The sequence below is a fragment of the Rissa tridactyla genome, chromosome 1 (assembly GCF_028500815.1).
Source record: "Rissa tridactyla isolate bRisTri1 chromosome 1, bRisTri1.patW.cur.20221130, whole genome shotgun sequence".
NCBI lineage: Eukaryota > Metazoa > Chordata > Aves > Charadriiformes > Laridae > Rissa > Rissa tridactyla.
In genome coordinates, this window is record NC_071466.1 from 143167068 (window position 1) to 143189753 (window position 22686).

The 22686-nt window shown below is 49.3% G+C and overlaps 1 pseudogene; it reads right to left on the bottom strand.

The window, feature by feature from the left end:
- Positions 1–11038: 11038 nt before the first annotated feature.
- LOC128904102 (C-type lectin domain family 4 member E-like) lies at positions 11039–22074 on the bottom strand (annotated as a pseudogene).
- Between the last annotated feature and the right edge of the window lie 612 nt (positions 22075–22686).

Below are 22686 nucleotides of genomic sequence, written 5' to 3' on the forward strand. Positions count from 1 at the left end.
TGTCTCTCTCATGCCAGAAACAAAGAGACAAAGGTCTCTCTGGTAGCAGGTCAAGACTTCTGGTCTTCCCAGTAGCTGCCCCTCGGCCGCCCAGGTCTGCCTGGCAGCTGGCTTGGACACCTGCCTGATGTTGTTCAAGCACGAAATCTCAGGTGGGAAGAGTCTGGAGTCCTTTTTTCGGAAACTAGCCATTCCTACTTGTTGACGAGGGTATTTTCACTGGTGTAGTATTGACACTTGCAGGGAGCTGACTTAATTCCACAGGATACCGTCAATAATGCAAGGCGACGCGAAGCAGTGTCAGAGACAGCTGTCAGAAAGTGGTGGTTGGCAGACACTTGCGGTGGTATCAGGGAAAGGGAGAAGTGCAGTGCTGGAGATAGCCACCTTTCCCCTTCCCGGTGCTCCAGTCCTCTCCCGCTTCACAGGGTAGCGGTGTGTCTCCCATGTAGAACGTAATCCTTCTGTCCAGCTCTTTGAGTTAACGTCCTCCCTCCTGTGTCCCCTGGTGGGAACACGACCGCTGTGTTCTTCACAGCGTCCCTGTGGCTAAGATGCTTCTCTCCTCCCCTCTTCCAACTGCTTTTTCCCAGTGCCAAGCCTCATCTCCCCTCACAGGTCCTACTTAACAGATTTCTTTTTGCTGTTTTTCTTGCTTTGCCTCGGACTCCCCCTATTCCTGTTTGACTCTGGCTAAGCCCAATGCTCTAGCTGTGGGCAGAAGAGCACAATTCACCTCTTTCCCCCTGTGTCATACGTCTAGCCCTGGGCTTAATATGCCTCCCCTGGAGACCTGCTGTTGAACAAGGCGTTTTCTTTCCTCTGTTTATGGAGGCCATGAGGGCCAAGCTCGCCCCTGCAGGGCAGACACTTGTCCCAGGGTTTGTCCCTGAGTCTCTTCTTGGCTTGATTCACCTCAAGTTGACGAATCGGCTTATGGATGGGAATCAGAGAGTCTCAGTTAGTGCGATATTGCCGCCGATGCACCATTGTGGTAGCAATCAGCACCTGTTTTTCTTTGACCCTCAACAACCCCACAACAGAAGAGTCCTCCAAGAGACCAGGCAAGGTAGACAGATGCTTAACTTCCTCCGTCTCCAAGGCAGCTATGCCAAAAGCCCAATGGTACCCTTTTGGGTCCTTGAAATACCCTCTCCTGAGGTAATCTTTAGCAAGGATGCATGGTGCCTCTGGGCCAGTCACAATGGGATGTTTCTGCCACTCATTCCCAGTTAGGCTCACTTCTGCCTCCAGTACAGTCAACTCTTGGGATCCCCCTGTCACTCCAGAAACAAAAATGGGTTCTGCCCCTCTGTAGCTTGATGGTATTAGAGTGCACTGTGCACCCGTGTCCACTGGAGCCTTACACTCCTGTGGGTTTGATGTGCCAGGCCATCGAATCCACACCGTCCAATAAACCCGGTTGTCCCTTTCCTCCACTTGGCCAGAGGCAGGGCCCCTCTAATACTGGTCATAGTATCCATTACTCACTTCTTGCATAAATGACTTGGAAGTTCCTTCAAGAGGATCAGAAGCAAGATCAGGCCTTCTGCTTACTCTGGGGAACTGCCCACTGGAAACTGAGGTGGCACTTTTCCTGGAGGGATCCCCTTTTGTGGTTGTTCTTCCTTGCAACTCCTATACCCGTGTCCACAGGATCGAAGTAGGTTGTCCATCCCACTGCCTCATGTCCTCTCCGTGGTCACGCAGGCAGAACCACAGGGTGCCTCGTGGTGTGTACCCTCTGTACTCTCTCTCTTGAGTGGGGAAATGCCTGCTTCTAATAGCTGAGATGCTGGCCCATACAGGCGGGGAGTAGGACATATTCTCTTCAAGTTGCTGGACCTTCCGGGACAGTTTCTCCACAGCTGAGACAAGGGGGGGAAGAGAGACTTTCTTCATATCTCCGGAGCCGGCCAGCCACCTCATCCACCGTTGGTCCCTCTTCGCCTTTCCATTCCATTACTGCCAATGAGTCGGCATATGACGATGGTGCGCTCCGTACAAACTTCCGCCACATGGGCCTTGTGCATTGCACCTCATCAGGGTCTGTGGGTAAGTCTGCATTGTCCAAGTCATAATAAATCATCTCCCGCACGGCTAATTCTCTCAGGTACTGGTTACCTCTTCCCATGGTGGTCCACTTGCTTGGATGACATACAACATCTTCACTGAAGGAGTACCTCTCCCTCACACCTGACAGGAGTTGCCTCCAGAGGCTGAGGGCTTGGGTCTTCTTCCCAATTGCCTTGTCAATGCCGCCTTCCCTAGACAGGGATCCCAGCTGCCTGGCTTCCCTACCCTCTAATTCCAGGCTATTGGCCTCATTATTCCAACACTGGAGCAGCCAGGTGAAAATGTGCTCGCCTGAAATTCAGCTGAAATCTTTTCGCATATCCCGCAGCCCACTCAGGGATAGGGATCGGAAGACTATCTCTGGTTCTGACTCTTCTCCTGTTCTCGTGATGGCCCTGGTTCATCGTCATCCCTTACTAAGTGAACTGATTTCTGTATAGGGGCAACTGATACCAGCAAGGGTTGGATTTCTGCTTCATCTGCAGTGCCTGCCACCGGGGCTGTAATAGCCACATTGCCTGTCACCAGGGTTGGAGTAGCCTTAGTGCCTCCAGCCGGCGTTGGAGTAGCTGCAGGGTCTGTCGGTCTGGTCTCCATCTTTTTCCCCTGACAATGCTGCATAACACTGAGCAGTGCTTGGTAGATTCTGGCCAGGGCCAGTGCAGTGAGTTGTGCCTCTCTGGAATAGCCACAGCTCTTTCCTTTCAAATATTCTGTCACTTTATCAGGGTCCTGTAGTTGTTTGGGGGTGAACTCCCAAACCATTGGAGGTGAGAATTTCTCTAGATACCTGCCCATGTTCTCCCACATGCCATGCCACCCCTGACTATCCAGTCTTGGAGCAGATCTCTGGGTGGTAGTCTTAAATAGTTCTTTAACCCTAAACAAGACCTGGAACACATTCAGAAGACATAATACTAGGAACGTGCTGGTTTCAGCATCCCAAGGATATTCAAAATTCCCAAAAGCCCATACCTCATACCTGGCCCGAAGGAGAAAAGGGAGGCAAAAGAGTTGGGGAAAGTATTTCCCCCGTTTCCCCCACAGATTGGGTATGATTATTAATAAATTTGAGAGACAGCACCCAAGGTACGGTCAGGACAGCAATACCACATAAACACCCCAATATAAGAGTCTGAGCAGTGATGTTATCATATCAGATGTTGGTATCACACAGGAGAGCAAGATGATAATCCTGATCCCTCTCCCAGAGGTGATAAACAGCATCACAGGGAGTACATAAACCGTATAGGAATTTACATAACATCCACGAGAACAAACAAAGCAACATGGTGACCAGTTACTATTTAACTAATACAATAAATGAACACAACACATTCATTTTAACAAGCTCTAGTTGGATTTATCGTTATGTCAACCCTTTGAGCCCCATGGGTGCCAAAAAGGACTGTCGTGGTTTAGCCTCAGACAACAACAAAGAACCACGCAGCCGCTCTCTCGACTCCCACCATGGGGAGAGAATTGGAAGAAAAAGGCAAAACTCGTGGGTTGAGACAAAGTCAGTTTAACAGAACAGCAAAGGGAACAAGAAAACAACAACAATAACATGGACAGAGAAATGTACAAACACGATTATGGAACCACCTCCCCCAGCAGCTCCCGGCTCCAGAGTGGGCATGGCTCACATGGGATGGAATACCTGTGTCCCTGCCGGAGCTTGGGGAGAATTAACCTTATCCCCACCAGAACCAGGACAAGGGAACTTTGTTTTGTTTCAGTTTGTGCCTGTTGCCTCTGGAGCTGTCACTGGGCATCACTGGAAATAGCTGGGCTCCATCTTCTTTCTACCACCCCTTCAGGTATTTATACTCATTGATAAGATACCACCAAGCCTTTTCTTCTCCAGGCTGAACAGTCCCAGGTGTCTCAGCTTTTCTTTACAGCAGACCCTCCAGTCCCATCATCATCTTTGTGGCCCTTTGTCGGACACTCTCCACTATATCCATGCCTCTCTTGTAGTGGGGAGCCCAGAACTGGACACAATACTCCAGTTGTGACCTCACTGGTTCTCAGTAGAGGAGAAGGATCACCTCCCCTGACCTGCTGGAAACACTGCTCTAATGCACCCCAGGATACCATTAGCATTCTTTGCAGCAAGAGCACGTTATTGGCTCATGTTTAAGTTGGTGTCCACTAGGACCTCGGGTCATTTTCTGCCAAGCTGCTTTCCAGCTGGGTGGCCCCCAGCATGTACTGGTGCATGGAATTGTTTCTTCTCAAGTACAAGGATTTACTCATCCCCTTGTTGAATTTTACAAGGTTCCTGTCAGCCCATTTCTCCAGCCTGTTGAGGTCGCTCTGGATGACCCTCTGATGACTCCAGAGGGTCATCCATCACTCATTCTCCCAGTTTTGCACCATCAACAAATTTGCTGAGCATACACTTTGCTCCATCATCCAGGTCATTAATGAAGTTTTTAAACAGGACTGGATCCAGTTTAGACCCCGGGGGTACACCACTGGTTACTGACCTCCAACTAGATTTTGCACCACTGTTCACAACTCTCTGTGCCTACTGATCACCACCCTCTTCTTACCAGCTTGGCCAGCCTATTGGAAAAGATGTTTTTGCCCCACTTACTCAAGTGGATGCCATCTGTTCCAAGCATGTCTTTCAAGCAGCTGTCAACCCTCAAAGAGAGTCCTGTGATCACAGAAACCAAAACGCTGTTGCTGACCTTAGTGATCCTGACCAGAAGACCATTGAGGAGTTAGTGATCCACATAAGAGTTAACCTGAGTAGGCACAGTGCTCTGTGATGTGTATATAGTGTGGCCTTCAGGTTGTGTTGTGCTGCCCATATCCCTGTCCACAGGATAAATTTAGCTGGTTGATTGTAACAGGACCCTCCTGCAGGCAGCTCCCACTAGGTACCAGCAATACCAACTGTGTGTACTTGCCTATATCTAAGGCTTCAGGAAGAAGTACCCATGTAAACATCCTTTTGTTTTGTTTTTTGTAATATAATCCTTAAGAGCTCAGAGGAGCAAAATGGGGTGACCCTTGCAGAGGTGAGATCTGCTTGGCGTTGTTACCTGATAGTAAGCCCACTCAGTGCTGCACAACGCAGGGTTCCCAGAATGTGAAGGGACATAAGATTAACTGCACTATCCACTCTTTCTTTACAGTGTTATCTCTGATAAATAACATTTTAACTGGTAGTTTACAGAGTCTGAGTGCCTTTCTTACTGGGATCATAATGAAACAGCGCTTCTTGCTGAAAAACATGGACACCAGCTGTGCGACTAGTTGTTGACCCACAGGATCCATCCACTCCTTCTCAGGCACTTCCCTGTCACTGTCAGGAATAAAGGAGAACATCACTTGGGCTCCCATGCCCTGGACACTTGCCCCCGCTGAGCCATGTAGTCCTGCTTGATATGCTCCATGTCTCCCCCAGCAGTATCCTTGTAGCCCACATGGAAAAGCAGCAGGGACTAATAGTCTTTAGGGCTGGAAAAGTGTTGACAACCTTTCTGCAATGTCACAAATGCAAGTCCCTGGCAAACAGTAAACCTGCCTGGATGATGAATCAGGTTGGCAGATAGGGGCCTCTGTTCCCTGGAACAAAGATTGTACACATTGTTCCCTGGAACAGAGATTGGGGCAGAGGTGGTCCCAAGAGAGAGAGGATACAAACCCTTCCAATCCAAATACCACTTTCGAGAAAATTCCCACTTACCTTGAGTCTATCTAGGAGATCCAAAAGGGAACCACAGCAGCAGATTAGCCCCTGAGTTCTGTACGACTTTGGTAGATGGGCATTAATAATGCAGCTGTCCTGGGACACCACCAGGATGGCTGAAGATGTAGCTCCTCTGTGTTCTAGAACACGCCAGCTCTGTTGCACCTGAATGGGGCCAGCAGTGTTCTACCACCACTCAAGCCACATGCCTAGCAGAAATATGGGATATTCTCCTGCCCGTATGGCTGTGCCATATGAAAAATAAATGGCAATGGCAACTCTGTGGGTGCCTTGCTACATATCAGTTGCAGGAGAGCTAGAAGTGTAAAGGCTGCTTTGTCGAAGCAACGTATATGTGTCCCTCTGCCTGGGTCCTGCCAGAACTGCACAAACTGCCAGCCTAGTTCACTGACATGGGAAGGCGTTTGGGCAGAATGGGGTTACAACTGCAGTACAGGCAGTCTTTTGGCATAGGCAGAGCCTCCCTTATGGACTTATGTTTATTTTTGTTGTATGGTACTTGAATGTTTGAGCAGGAAGCACAGATGCACCTGGATGCAAGTCACCGATAACTCTGTTGTTTGGAACTAGTCAGAGCAGGAGAGAAACGCTCCCATTAACGGTGCAATAGTGTTTGTTACTTGTACATCCACTGGTTTCATGCACTGCTTTCATGTGCTTTAATAACTCTTTGGTGAGTTCGGTAGCTGTGGAGGGATGGCCGGAAACCTCAGCACTCCAGGAGCAAAACCCGCAGCGCTCTGGAAACAGCAAGCCACCACTTCTTGCTTTTCAGAACGGCAAAACAGTCTCACAATTTTGGAAATGACTCATAATGTTTTGGCTTTGGGGTGCAGCCACACTACATGGCCTCCACAACTGCATTGCTTTGGCACTATGCTTTCCCATCCTCAGGATTCCTTGGCCAAAGACCACTCAGACCAGACCTCCACGGCTGCTTTCAGATATATGACTGAGTATCAGTTGACTGCATGATCAAGAGGTCCCCTTCTAGAGGAAGCAGAGTGCTTAAATCACATACCCCTCCCACAGTAGTCTCATGCTGCTACTGTATCTGGTACTGATTCCTTGGCCGCTAGTTGCGGAATACCACACAACGGCCTTCGGCAGCTGAGCTCAGAATCCAACTTGGTTTGCAAAACCAAGAGCTTCAAACATTTCCTCCTTACCTGCTAGGGCAGAGCTTAGCTTACTCCCATCTCTTAGCCTCTCCAGCTCCTTCACACCCGAGTTGCCCTTCCTGGAGAGCAACCATCTCATCCTGAACCAGTCAGCGTGGGGGCAATATGGGCAGTGTGGAGGACCAGGGCGTGTAGGTGTTTTGTCAGAGATCAAGCCCTGAGGCGACAGACTGGTAGGGTCATCTCTGATGTGTGGGAGAGCCTTACAATGAAAGACTTCAGGGTCTCACATCACACAATTCATCACTCTCACCACAACAGCCTTCCCACCACTCATTGTCCGCAGCAGGTGAATGCAAATCAGTGACACTGAGAGAGCGTGGCAGGTGACTAGCTGTGAGTGCTGTGGTGGTGCTGGAGTACTGGCCCTCATAATTAGCTAAGGCCTTTGCAGGAAACCAGGAGGTTGTCCAAAAGCACAGCAGGCAGCTGAGAGAGCAAGGTATTGTCTGAGCACAAGACCAGAATGTTTTATATACCCTTGCTCTGGTATGTGGACTGCCCGCACGTAAAATAAGAAGGTGCTTGTATTTACTTGTATCCAGGTAGAGATTGAAGAGCTGAAGTCACAGGATTTGTCTTAGACAACATGTGAGATAAGCAATGGGTAACTGAAATGAACTGGATAACTGAAGGGGGGGTTGGGGGAATCTCTTGTATAATAAGAATTTTGCAAGGCTTAGGTTATTTCTAATACCTTACACAAGATTGCTTAGGAAATAGTTTCAGAAACATCAAATTTGGGAACAGATGGAGCAAAACTGAGATAAATGGGGAAAGAGTAATTAGATGTAGGCTCTGCACTTGGGAGGAGACTGGGTAGAGGAAGATTGGTACCAAGGTGGCAAAACGGTGGCTCCAAAAATTGAAAAAATGAAGAGCAGAAGTATAAAATCAGTCAAAGAGCAAAGGAGGGCAGGTCTTCCAATGGCAGGAATAGGGACCCCTACAGCTTGTGAACCTGCCCCAAGGATCCAAACCCAGCAGAACACTGGAGGGATCCCCTTTTGACAACCCGCTGGCCTGTCCATCAGGTCTATGTCTGAACTACCTACAGGAAAGTGGAGCAAGGTGGGCTAGGATTCCATCCTACAACTAAGGGACGTGGGAGGATAGAGGAAAGGGCAGTAGAAATGCAACTCAATACTAGTTGTGTGTCTGAGCGATAAACTGTAGCTGCATAATTGTAAGTAGCTGTGGAAAACCATAGAACTGTAAATTGATAACAGAGGTTTTAATTAACTTATTGGTCGTTTAATTGACTTACTAATTTCTTAGTAGTGTGTTGATTAATCGACAGCCTCTTGAATATAGTCTCTTGGACCAAATATGTCTCAAGCTTGCAATCTAAAGAGGAAAGTCAGATCCTGAGATAACACTGGCAGGAACTGGAAACAAACGTGTTTGCAGTTGTGAAAGTTTTAACTCTTTACTTGCTGATTGACCTGTTTACGTTGGGCTCAGCATCTCAGGACTACCTTTCTCACAGGTTCTTTTATTCTTTCGTAAAACCGTGGCCAGCCCTTTTTACCGTGTCTGTGCTTCTTTCAGCAGAGCAGTGGCAATGTTACAGGATAATTTCCTTCCCCAGAAGAGAGTGCTTAAGAGGGGAGACTTTTTCCCACCATTCTCACCAGCTGGTTGCCCCCTCTCCCACCACAGTTCATTGTGTGGTGCTGATACGGAGTTTTGTGTTTCATGAAAGTGATCCATGAGAAGAATGAAGATTACTTTTCTTCTCCATAAAAAAAAAAAAACCACAAAAAAACAAAACAGGAAAAGAGCAGTGGTTTTAAACCCAGTTTGGTGTGGGTTTTTTATTATCCAAGATACAGCCCAGCCCAGCCCAGTAGACACTCGTATAGGCATTGGGGATGGGGTAGTTAACCTCAGAGCGGAAGTGGAAATGAGATGCCAGGGTGGAAATGGGAAGTTCTTAAACCAATATCCCAACCAGAGTTATAGCAATGCCCCTGCAATAAATGGCAAGTGCATCAGCGTTACACTGCCCCCGGGCTCTCTCCTCCACTGTCTTCTTTGGTTGCAATGCAAATATTGGGACTTAAAGCTTTTAGTAGGCTAGTTCTAATTCATAACAGATGATGAACATTTCAAGATAAGGAAGGGACACAAAAATCCCATGCAGCAGAAATCCCCAGTAATTCCCAGGCAGTGTGGCCAGGCCACTGTCATGATAACATCCATATTAGCTCATCCAATCCTGACTTTGGCTGGAGAACAATTTGGCATTAAGAAGTTGCACAGCAAACGTGGCCAGCCTGCCACAAGTGAGCTCACGTGCCTGCTGTACAAGGAGGATTTTACAGCCAACAAGAGGTTCTGAATCAACTCACTATTCAATTCACTGCTGCCCACCATTGTGTGGAGATCCTATTCCCTGATCTGTGACTTGCTCAGAAGGTGCCGGTGACTTAGGAGGGTGAGTTATCAGAGTGAAGTTCAAGACCAGGCTGCATGGGACTTTGATTAACCTGGTCTAGTGGGAGGTGTCCTTGCCCACGGCAGGGGGGTTGGAACTAGGTGATCCCTTCTAATCTGAACCATTTGATGATTCTATGATTCTACAGATTCTATAGATGGAGACAGCACCTCAAAGATGGGGTATCACAGAGTTTCCTGAGGAAAACCAGAAGTTAGCTCAAGTTTGACCCACAACAGAATTTTTTTGCTGCAGTCAGACCACGTCTTCAGTGTATGTATCGTCAGAAGTGAAGGTCACTGTGGCTCCTTCCCTATCCTCAGACCTAAGTTCCTTTCCAAAGGAAAAGTTAATGTGCAAAGGAGTGGTGAGAATCCAGGCCTTGTTTTCACAGGCAGTTGGGATGTGACCAGAATGCCCACCTGAAAACAATGATTCAGACGCCATCATGAAATATGCTAATCTGATGCACTTTTTGTCCTTTCCACCCAGCCTCCTGGTTCAATATGCAGGGATTGTCCTCTGAAGCTTTCTGAAAGTGATATACCTAACTATATACCTTTACCTCTGCCTCTTGCTGTGACAACTGCTGCCTCCTGAACCAAGGCGGACTTGCGACATGATGCCTCTTTCTCATGTGTTGGAGAAAGGTACCTCTTTCAGATAAATCCATATCAAAGAGGAATACATTGAGAGGAAGGCTTTTGCATTCTTCTACATCCGTGCAAACACCTACTGTGTACAGAGTCCATCCCCGCCTAAACCCTGAGTGCTGCCATTGGGGTGCACTACTCGAGGCATTGGCTTTACTGAGAGACATGGCTGAAACTCTTGCTCGGAGCTTTACCGCTTGGCCTTCAACGGTGGCTGCGTAAAGCAGGGACAGGGATCAACTCCTCTGTCTACCTTCATTTGCTTTATTGTACAACTAATGTAAGAGAATGGCTTTGCACTTGTGTATGCATGTGTGTGCGTGTTTGCAGGGAGATGGGATCAGGAACTTCCCTTCAGCGATTCTGCAGACAAACCCAGTGTCATCTCCCAAGACCCCTCTTTTGTCAGGACATCTCAAGACAAACTTTGCATTCCAGATTTGAGGTAAGGAGACCGTTTCTAGCAAGTTACGTTTTCTTGCAAACTGGTCTTCTGGTGTGAGTTTTGCTCTGCCCCATACCACATCCCAGCAGTCCGAACTGCAGCTGCCTCTAAAACCTCCTGTAAAACATTAGTCACTCTCTGCGTGTCTTATCTGCCCCTTTTTCTTCCTCAAAACCCTGCTGCTGTGGTTTCCAGAACTGAGTTGGGGTAAATCAAAAAGAGAAGTCCATTGCAATGTTTTCGTTTGCTGTCACGTTGGACTGCACAACAAAGTTTTCTCCACTGTGAAAAGACCCCAGTAACTTTAGAAAATGGGAGGCCAACATGTTGCAACAGCCAAGCTTTTGGTCCAATTGCTAAAACAGAAACGTGGTAAATGCATTGCTTCAGGTGGAAATAACATAAATTTGTGCTCCGATAGTTGATGAATAAAAGAAAAAAAAACCACCCAGAACTAATTTTTCGGGGTGTATTTTTATTTCCATCTGGAAACTCCCAGCTCTTCAGGGAGCATGGATATCATTGGTGAAAGGGGAAGAATATACAGACAGAGGTTTGGGGAATTTGAGGGAAGCAGAGCATTTGCTCAAGACTTTTGTGGGTCTGATTTGTGCCTGCTGTGTTGCTTCCCTCACAAGTGATTCTCCAAAAGGGTTCACAGCCTTTCTTACATGCTCTGCAGATGAATATTAGGTTGTTCCTGCCCCCAGCCAGTGCAGCGCATTCACAGTAACATCCTCACCTGGGGGTGCCAAACACACCGAAAAGTTAAAACCTCCATGCAGAGAGGCTGGGCTGGCAGGGGGCTGGGACTTGTCGCTCAAAAGACAGCCTCATACAAAGAGCTGAATTAACTTTTATTGGTATGGGGTGTTTTTAACTTATCAACACAGAATATGCTGAAGGAAGAAGGAAACATTAAAGATAAGCCATGAATCATTGTTGCCTTTAGGGATGGGCCAAGCACACTCCACTGACTGCTCCAGTGATTTGTAGGACCGGTATCCTTCCATGAAACAGAGAGGGCCTTTTCCGCATCATTGAGATATCAAATGGACAAGGAGTCAGGGAAAGTACTGGAGGCTCAGGCCGCCCACCTGAGAAGGAGGAGAGTGAAAAGGGGCACAAGAGGTTATTGAAATCAGTCGGAGTGATTTCATCCAGGACTGGTCTCCATCTTGGAAAGAGATGCAGGGGCACAGGCTGGGAACTGAGGTCCTTCGGAGCTGGGATTCTGTGTCAGGCTTGCTCATCCTACTTTGCAAAGGAAAGCATTTGTGTGAGCTCAGGCCAGCTTTCCATTGTCTCCTTCATGAGCTGCCCTTTCTCAAGGACACTCCTTCAGGTCCTTCATCCAAAGTGGAGTTTCCTTCCTCAGACAAATTTGACTGCCAGTTCACAAATTCGATAGCAACTTGTAAAGCAAAGGATGTTGTTCCAGTTACTGTAAGTGTTCGGGTCTGTTTTTCCCTTGATGTGAATTCCAGCACATTTTTCTGCAAAGAGTAAATTGGGTTCACCAGGTTTCCAGAACCTGTAAAAGAAAGTTCCTCTATTGAGAATGCATTGGCATGCACGACAGCAGGAGTGAAGTCACCTAAACATTTGTGGAAGAGAACGGGCAAGATTATTGTAACAGAGATCAGGAGCTCTGGCAAGGCAAAGACTAGTCATGTTTTTGACTAGAAAACTAGTCAAGTTTTCTGACTTACAGTGCAGTTAGGGACAGAGACCCCTCTTTGACACATACCTCCTTACAGAGTGTATTGGTCACTTGGACTAAGGGTTGTGAATAACAGGACCTTCCTCACTCCCCCCGGGATACTCACGTGGCTGACTTCTTATATGGAGTCTGATCCACCCACTGCCACTGCCCACTTTCATAAGCACTTAAGCCTATGTAGTATTTTGTTTCATAGGCGTTAGCAAACACTCCTTTCGCCAAGTTGAAGAGAAATTCCTGGAAAAAGCACAACATCCATGAGGTGCAGGACTGAGCAGAGGGAGGTGGCAGGAGTTCCTGTGGGGTGGGACTGGTGGCAGAGGGGAGCCGGTGCCGAAGGGGTGCAGAAAGGACATCCCCCCTCCCCTGCAGGAGCAAGGAGGGGATCTGGGTCCCCTCCAGGGCCTGTCACTGTGTGTCTGGCTGCCCTTCCCCTCCCTCCGCCCTGCACCTACCTGCTCGGCTTTGCTGTTGATCACCACCAGCTGGGAGCCCATCCCAGTGCAGTTTGCACACTCTCAGCCCAGGACATTTCATCAGTCGACAGATAATAGCAGCTTTTTTGAAAGCATTTCCAGCCATTTGGGCAGCAGATCCAGCCCTCTGTGGGGGAAAAAAATCCCGCTTTTGAACAAGATGTGCTGTCCTTCATCTTAGTGAGCTCAGTGTAGGGTCCCAGGTGCTCGGGGAGGGGTCGGAACCGTGCCTTTAACCTAGACAGAGGTAAATGCTCTCTTCTCTGCTCCACAAGTAAAGCTGTCAACAGCCTGAGAGGCTCCTGTCACAAGGCCCCTGCCTGAAGCGCCTTTCCCTTCCTCTACCTGTTCTGCCATGTCCATGCAACCTCTGTTTGGTGAGACACAGTTTCTGCCTTACCCTTCCTGAGGAAGCGAGATGGGAAGTAGTTGGCTCGTGCTCCTCTGGGAACACTTCCATCAGAGAAATGTTGTCCAAGCGTTTAGCTCCTGACTCATGCAGACTGACAGACATGTACACTAAACTGCTCTGACAGTCTTGCGGACACCACAGGCAGTCCCTGCTGCCTAGGGAGGGCGGAAACCTAGCCAGATTTTCCTAGAGATCTGTCTTACAGCCAGAAAGTCACATGACAGATTAAACCCACAGATATATTCTCTCAAAGCATGAGGCTACATGCTTTAAGGCTACATACCTCTATCTAAGGTCTGAATATATTTTACCCTGAATATATTTCTGTATAGAATAGATCAGGCTGAAAAGTTCATCCAATAAGGTCAACAAACAAATACACCCTGGTCTGTATTGTTCCTACCTTAGATGCTTGCTCTGAATTACAGACCTCGTAGGGACTCTCGGGTTTCCCAGTCAGCAGCTCTTCAGGGGATTGCATGCAGTGACAGTGCCCCGATCAAGCCAGTGCTTCAGCCCACTCACAGCAAACACACACGTCATATTCACACTGCAAGGTGGATCCAGGTAATCTCATGTCCTTCAAGAGCTGCCTTCACAGCACAAAGTCTCTCATCCCATTCTTGGCACCAAATGGAGGGTCCAGTGAGTGGAACAGCTACCAAAACTTTCGTTAGCCTACCTGTGCTCTTATATATTACATCCACTCAAGGTACACCGTTATGTACCTCTGTAGAAAGAGAGACCATGGCACTAGAGAGCACCAAACAATATGCAAAATCAGGTTCAAGCAGCCTGAGGAACTTGGAGCTCTCTGTCTCTGCGCTGCTCACCCTGATCTTTCGCTGAACTGCTGGAGGATGGCCTGTAGCCATCATGTGCTCTGTAAAACCCATTCCTAATTCCAGAGTGAAAGCTAAAGTTATCCCACATGACTAAGCAATGCTGGACAATTTCTTCTGAATTCTTAAGTGTGTTGTTTGGGAGAGACTGTCTGCTGTTTGACGGGCCTGCTTGTGCCTCGTGGAGCTAGGCAGGATTTTTTTACATGGAACAGTAAATCGAGCATGCGTAGAACACAGCCTGCCTGGCCTTCCATAGATGTCCACCACAAGAATAGGTGGACCATGCTTATTTTTTACCCGCAAATACCTTTTTATCATGGACTCTAAAGGGAGTATGAACAGCTAGCTCAGGTGTACTCGACGCGTATGGGTTAGCCCCTGTGCAAACTGCAGCCTGTTCCTGAACGCAGTGCGCAAGTGAGAACGGATCTCTGAACTGAGTTTGGGAATTTGCACCGCAGGAATTCTAACTCTTGCCATTGCTGTGTGATTGCAGCCCAGCTCTCCAGCTACTCTACACTGCGCAACAACATCCCCCTACCACTCCTACCTCTGTCCCTGGCACCGGCCCTGATGCTTGTGTGAACGGGCACTGAGCCAGCGCAGGGAGTGGAGCTGGATTGAATCAGCCCTTACAAAAGGATGAAGCACTTGCAGCTAGATTAGAGAACTGGATTAGCAGTTGAGGGGTTGTGTGAGGGCCAGTGAGAGGGGAAGAGTAGGAAGAGTGATCAAAGGTAGATCTGGAACAACCCACCCTCTTCCACTGGCCCAGAACATGTTTTCATAGCATCCTAAGTAAAATTGTGCAGTATGGCATTTTCTTTCCGCAATTCTCCGTCTTCCTTCCTTAAAACAATCCATCTCTGGCTGACAATCACATTCCCAATCCGAGAGGCTGACTGGCACCAGAATAAATTCTGGTGAGGCTCTTAGTGTTGCTTATGAGGCTCTTAGAATCACTTACTTTTGCTTGCAGATACGTTGGGGACGCAGCGCCATTCTGTGGCATTCTGGAGCAGAATCTTGTACTGGCCAGAGCTTCCATGAAGGAAAACTACTGGGAAGAGAGGAGAGAGAAGGCAAGTGCTACTGTCCTATCCTCCACCTTCTGACTTAGAGCCCCCACAGAGACTCTGTTACGTTAATAAGCTCTGAAATCTGTATTGAAAACGGAGATGAGAAACAGCAGGCTGCTGCTCCCACTACTTGTCACTCCTGCCTTTGAACAGGCATTAAACAGACGAGCTCCTCTCGCCTTTGCTGGCTGAGAGACTCATTTTCCCAGCTGACAAAGCCAGCTTAGATGTCCTTTGACGATGGGGTCAGGAAAGGGCCAAAGAAGTCATGGGATAAGCTTAATAAAGGTGGAATATTAATGTGCATTCCCTCTTAATCTTCCTGGGCATTGCAGTTTTAGAGCACCGTTTTTACTTTTATCAAGAAGGTAAAAGTGATAAAGTTCCTTTATCGTTTCACCAAGTGGAAGAGAAACTCCTGGGAAAAGCACGCTGTCCATGAGGACCAGTTCGCTGTGCGCTGGGCAGACAAGCAGCGAGTGGGCGTTGCCTGGGTGTGACCCAGGGAACCACCCGGGGGCACCAGGACAAGCATGTACTTCCTGGGCTGGAGAAGAGGGCGGCCAAACGGGGAGTGATACACCAGCCCAATCACAGCAGTCTGCACGGCAGTTCGCGCAGGATAGAGCTGAAAGACTGCCGACCCAGCCAGGCAGCAATGGTAACTACTCGCAAGAAGACTGTGGCATCCATGAGCTCCACAACCACCAGGTCTGATGCAGCCTCTCCGACGGAGCTCCTGTGGGAACCTGCTGCCACCCAGACATCGGGCTGTAGGTCGTGCCCTGCTCTCACGCCGGTGTCAGATGGCAGTGATGGGCACACCTGTGGGAGAGGTGCCCAGGTAGAGGATCTCCTCCGATCAGTGATGGAGCTCAGGGAGGAGGTACGTAGGTTGAGGAGCATCAGGGAATGCGAAAGGGAGGTAGATTCTTGGAGTAGAATCCTGCATCCCACGACAGAAACCCAGCAGGCAGACAGAACCCCTGCAACAGAGAACTCCCTGTCCTCTCTCACCTCAACTGAAGGTGGTGACCTGGAGGACAGGGGCCACTGGCAGGAAGTTCCTGCACGGCGCAACAGGCGCCGCACTCGAGACTGCCTGGCGAGTACCGCATCTTCCCAGGTGCTATTATTTAACAGGTACAGTGCTCTGCAGAGGAACCTGGATGATGATGAGCACGATAGTTCTCCTACCTTGGAGGTGTCAGCGAGGCCTAGTCAGACCTCCCTCTGTATCAAAACTTCTGCGGTAAAGAAGAAAAGACGGGTCCTTGTCATAGGTGACTCCCTGCTGAAGGGAGCGGAAGGCCCAATGTGCAGGACGGAGCCGGTACATAGGGAGGTCTGCTGCCTCCCTGGGGCCTGGGTCAAGGATGTGAAGAGGATGCTTCCTTCCCTGGTACGGCCCTCGGACTACTACCCACTTTTGCTCTTTCAGGTAGGCAGCAACGAGGTAACAAGAAGTCCAAGGGCAATGAAGAAAGATTTCAAGACCCTGGGACGCCTGGTCAAGGGATCGGGAGCGCAAGTTGTGTTCTCGCCTATCCCCCAGTTGTGGGGAATGACGAGGGGGTAAATAGGAGGAGCCAGCGGATCAACGCCTGGCTCCGAGCCTGGTGCTGCCAGCAGGACTTTGGGTTCTTTGATCATGGCCCGATCTACAAAACGCCTGGCCTGCTGGTAACAGGCGGGAATACCCTGACTTCCAGGGGAAAAAGAGTTCTAGGAAAAGAGTTATCAGGGCTCATTGGTAGGGCTTTAAACTAGATTTGAAGGGGGGTGGGGATGGTACTGGGCTTGCTGGTGAGGTGCCAGGGCGTAGTTGCTCAGTGCTCATAGGCCAGTGTGCCAGTATTTCTGAAAGCCAGAAGGCATACCACATCTCAAGGGTCAAAACTACACACACGACTCCCTCTCTGAAATGCTTATACACCATTGCACGCAGCATGGGGAATAAGCAGGAAGAGCTGGAGATCTGTGTGCGGTTGCAGGGCCACGATCTCATGGCAGCTACTGAGACATGGTGGGACAGCTCGCTTGACTGGAATGCTGTCATGGATGGCTATGTCCTTTTCAGGAAAGACAGACCAGCGAGGCATGGTGGTGGAATTGCACCCTATGTGAGAGAGAATTTGAATGCATCGAGCTCTCACTAGGGGCAGATGATGAGAGGGTCGAGAGTTTATGGGTAAGGATTAAGGGGCAGGCAAATATGAGGGACACTGTTGTGGGTGTTTATTAGAGGCCACCTGATCAGGATGGGGAAGCCGATGAGGCTTTCTACAGACAGCTGAAGGTAGCCTCGCAATCGCAGGCCTTGGTTCTAATGGGGGACTTCAGTCACCCCGATATCTGCTGGGAAGGCTACACAGCCAGGCACGAACAGTCCAGGAGGCTTCTCCAGTGCATTGATGGTAATTTTTTGACACAGGTGGTGCAGGAGCCAACAAGGAGAGGAGCACTCCTGGACCTGGTACTGACAAACACAGAGGGACTGGTGGAGGACATTAAGGTTGGGGGCACCCTAGGTTGTAGTGATCATGAAATTATAGAGTTCAGGATCATGGGGACTATACACAAAACAACAAGAAGTAAAATTACAACCTTAGATTTCAGGAGGGCTAACTTTGACCTCTTCAAGAAACTGCTTGGAGAGATCCCGTGGGCTAGGGCTCTGGAAGGCAAAGGGGCTCAAGAAAGCTGGTTGGTATTCAAAGACCACTTCCTCCAAGCTCAGGATCGGTGCATCCCTAAGAGAAAGAAATCAGCCAAGGGATGCAGGAGACCTGCATGGTTGAACAGGGAGCTTCTGAAAAAGCTCTAGTGGAAGAAGGAAGTCTACAATAAGTGGAAGAAGGGACTGACCCCTTGGGAGGATTACAAGAATGTTGCCAGAGCGTGCAGGGATGAAACAAGGAAAGCCAAGGCTGCCCTGGAATTAAACCTGGCTAGGGATGTCAAGGTCAACAGGAAGGGCTTCTACAAGTATATTGGAAGCAAAAGGAAGACCAGAGAAGTTGTGGGCCCACTGTTGAATGAGACAGGAGCCATGAGAAGGCGGAGTTACTGAATGCCTTCTTTGCTTCAGACTTTACTGCTCGGCCCAGCCCTCAGGAGTCCCAGGCACTGGGGGAAGTAACGGGGAAAGAAGACTTCCCTGGGTTGAGGAGGATCGAGTGAGGGATCAATTAGATATTCACAAGTCCATGGGCCCCGATGGGATGCACCCGAGAGTGCTGAGAGAGCTGGCGGAAGTCATTGCTGGGCCACTCTCCATCACCTTTGAAAGGTCTTGGAGAACAGGAGAGGTGCCTGAGGACTGGAGGAAAGCCAGTGTCACTCCAGTCTTCAGAAAAGGCAAGAAGGAGGAGCCGGGGAACTACAGGCCAGTCAGCCTCCCCTCCACCCCTGGAAAGATGATGGAACAGCTCGTTCTGGGCTTCATCTCAAGGCATGTGGAGGAAAAGAAAGCTATCAGAAGTACTCAACATGGATTCACCAAGGGGAAATCATGTCTGACTAATCTGATAGCCTTCTGTGATGGCATGACTGGATGGATAGATGACGGGAGGGCGGTAGATGTGGTCTACCTTGACTTAAGCAAGGCGTTTGACACGGTCTCCCACAGCATCCTCATAGGGAAGCTTAGGAAGAGTGAGCTTGATGAATGGACAGTAAGGTGGGTAGATAACTGGTTGAAAGACAGAGCTCAGAGGGTAGTGATTAGGGGCACAGATTCTAGTTGGAGGTCAGTGACGAGTGGTGTTCCCCAGGGGTCAGTACTGGGTCCAATCCTCTTCAATATATTCATCAATGACCTGGATGAGGGGATAGAGTGCATCCTCAGCAAGTTCGCCGATGACACAAAGCTGGGGTGGGGTGGCTGACACACCGGAAGGCTCTGCCGCCATACAGAGAGACCTGGACAGGCTGGAGAGATGGGCAAAGAGGAACCTTATGAAATTCAACAAGGGCAAGTGTAGGGTGCTGCACCTGGGGACGAATAACCCCATGCACCAGTACAGGTTGGGGGCTGACCTGCTGAAGAGCAGCTCATCTGAAAGAGACCTGGGAGTCCTGGTGGACAACAGGATGACCATGACCCAGCAATGTGCCCTTGTGGCCAAGAAGGCCAATGGCATCCTGGGGTGCATCAAGAAGAGTGTGGCCAGCAGGTCGAAGGAGGTCATCCTCCCCCTCTACTCTGCCTTGCTGAGGCTGCACCTGAGTACTGTGTCCAGTTCTGGGCTCCTCGGTTCAAGAAGAACAGGGAACTGCTGGAGAGGGTGCAGCAGAGACCTACCAAGATGATTAGGGGACTGGACCACCTCTCTTGTGAAGAAAGGCTGAGGGATTTGGGTCTCTTCAGTCTGGAAAAAAGACGGCTGAGGGGGGACCTTATCAACACTTATAAATACTTAAAGGGTGGATGTCAGGAGGATGGGGCCAGGATCTTTTCAGTGGTGCCGGGGGACAGGACAAGAGGTGATGGGCACAAACTTGAACATAGGAAGTTCCACCTAAACATGAGGAGGAACTTCTTTACCCTGAGGGTGGCAGAGCACTGGAACAGGCTGCCCAGAGAGGTGGTGGAGTCTCCAACTCTGGAGACATTCAAAACCAGCCTGGACGTGTTCCTGTGCAACCTGCTCTAGGTGACCCTGCTCTGGCAGGGGGGTTGGACTAGATGATCTCCAGAGGTCCCTTCCAACCCTGTGATTCTATGATTCTATGACTGAGCAGAGGCAGGTGGCAGGATAAATTTCCTTGTAACTTTTACCTTTATCAAGAACTGTTTAGTGTTGAGGCTTCACCCGAGGGAGTTAAGAAGAAGCACAGAAGGGTCATGAGAGAGCAATATGATACTCCAGGACAGCACAAGCAAAGGATTTCCCTTTTGGTCGGTCCGGGCACTGTGGCTGGAGAACTCTGTTGGATTGACCCCCACCCTGCTAAAATATGGGCAGCCCTGGTGCCAGTGTTTCCAAGGCGATCACACTCGCACCTTGGCTCCAACATTGTCACAGGGAGCTCTGAGAGAGGTCAGGAGAACCAACATCCAACAGCCAGCCTTCAGGGAACCTACTTAGATGCTCTCTGATACTAAAGACACTTCTCAGCTCTTGGTGGGAGGGGAGAAACTAACTGGTTTCATCCAGGACCGGCTTTATTCAGGCAGGTGGGAAAGTGAGAGGAACAGTGCCAAGGCCCTGCCAGGGAACAAACCTTAACTGTGGAAGGGACCCTAGCCCTGACTAAGAGGACAGAGCAGGGAGAGGGGCAGCAGAACCGGCTGTTTCAGTGAAGGGCATTCACCTGCTGGCAGAGAGCCTAGGATATTGTCTTTCCACCTGACACAAGGCAGTCAACCACTCCCTTCATCCTGGGGAATGAAGAGATCCTGGAACCCACCGAGGCAGATGATTACAAAGGCAGTTTTGATGGCAAGGACAGAAACAAGGAAGACCCAGGGGTTCAGCCAGGAGCAGCTTCTCTCTTCTGCTGGGGCTGAAAAACACAAGGCAAGAATGGGAATCCTCCAGCCCAGAGTCGGGGGCAGGACAGCCCAGGTGGCTCCAGACCCCAACAACCTGCTGGGACCCTTATTCCAAGGACTGGGGAGCCCCACAGGTGCTGTAACCAGGTCCTGCTGCAACCAGGTCCTGCTGCCTGTCACTAGCAGTAGTTCAGATGGGCAGGGTAGGGGGCTGCCCTGGAGCTGCTCTTTTATTTCACTTTTTGTCACAAGCCTTGCCTGTACTCTTCCCAAACTGCACTCCTCCGTTCTTTGTCCTGTCACACCGCCTTTCTCCCCAACACGTCTTCCTTGCTGCCCTCCCCTGTCTTTTTGCCTTCCCCTGTCTCCCACTGAATGCTCTTACTGTACCTCTCTTCTCTTCATCTCTCTTTAAATCTCCTTTCTCTCAGCTGCCTTTATTTTGGCTCTATTCCCCGCGACCTTTTATTCAGTAGTGTACAGTTACTCAAAGGAGTGACCGTCCAGCTCAGTGTTTGCAGAGGCAGATGCGCAGAAAATATTGTTCCCACAGGGAGAATGGGCACTGTCTTGGAGAGCCCTCACTTGGTTCTCCTTAGAGACACCAGAGGTGGGAGCAGTGACTTGTGCTTAGCTTGGTGCAGGTAGTTTTACCTGGACAACGACAGTAGGACACCACTCTTCAGTCTCATTGTTTACAGAAGAAGCACTGAAGAGGATGGCAGGCCATAGTCTGCCTGGACTTTTATTCCCCGCGGCTCTGGGAAAAAGGTCATTCTCCCCGCCCTGGCACTCCCCAGTTCCCTCATCTGTTGCTTTGCTCTTGTCCTGTGCCCCTTCTCCTGGTATGAGGCCAGCCACTGCCCCATGCCATTGTCTATCCCAGCCCTGTATTTTCCCCCACCCGCTCCTTCTTCTACAGGACAAGAGAAAGGAAGGTGGTGTGGTTACCTGCAGTTCCAGGGCTGACTCTCCCTCGGCGATTCATTATCTCTGCCACAGTATCACTCTTCCCCACCAAGAGTCCACGTTACCGATATGGCCACGAATACAAGCTTTGTCTTGCACAGGAGACTGCGCTAGGGCAGCTCACACACTGCTGTCTGATCTGGGGTGCAGAAAATGCCATATCCTGGGTGTTGCCCACAACACATGGAGATGGGGGAATTTTCATAATTTCTCTATCAGGGCATTTCACAAGATAGTCGTTGCAACACAGAAACTCACAGATGCAAATTAAAAACAGATGAAGAGTAGTATCACTCTAACCCAAACAACCTCCTGCTGCACGTATTCAAGCAGTTTCACTGCTCTTACCTTTTTGGTGTTTGCTCTTCCCTGGTGAGTGAGTATGTAGGTGAAAACATCTATGCTGTTGGTATTTGCTGGCAGAGGATTAAACCACTCACGACGTCCTGCAAAGGCGAGTCAGGAAACAACAGGAAAGTGTATCTGTGACTCAGTCTGGGCAAGTCTCCATGTGAAGCTTGAGCCCAGTAACTCAGAGCAGAACTAAGAACTGTTCTTAACTAATTACCCAGGAAAAGAGGATGGAGCTTTGAGTGGAGGCATTGCTTGTGTGCTGTCCTTATGGAGCTCAAGGTGAGAAGGTTCACTAGACGGTGACAGAATCCCTGTGCATTACAGATCATGAAGTTTTACTCGGTCACAACTACAAAAGGCGCAGCCAGACATGGTGCTTCTAGCACCGCTCAAGGCGGCTTGATTCAAAACCCTGCAGGATAAAGTGTCCCTAAGGATAGCCCTAGGGATAAAAAGTCTCTACTAGATCTCACTGTGCTCTGAATGGACTTGGGTGGGTATGCAGCCTTTGCTCTTCTGTCTTCCAACAGCTAGTTTCTCCCTGTGAAGAGGCGTGCACGGATGGACTGAGGAAGGAATGGATAGCTAACAATAGCACAAGCACATTGGTTGAAGATTCAAAATACCAGCACACAAAGCTGGCTACGAATGAGGACAAGCCTAAATTGTGTGCAGAAAATATCCTCTGAGTATGTTTCTTCATGCACAACAGGCTGCAGGCAGGGTTGAACCATCCAACTCTGTTGCATTGGAAAGATGGTCCACACATGATTGCTGGTATTGTCATAGAAGGTACCACAGAATCC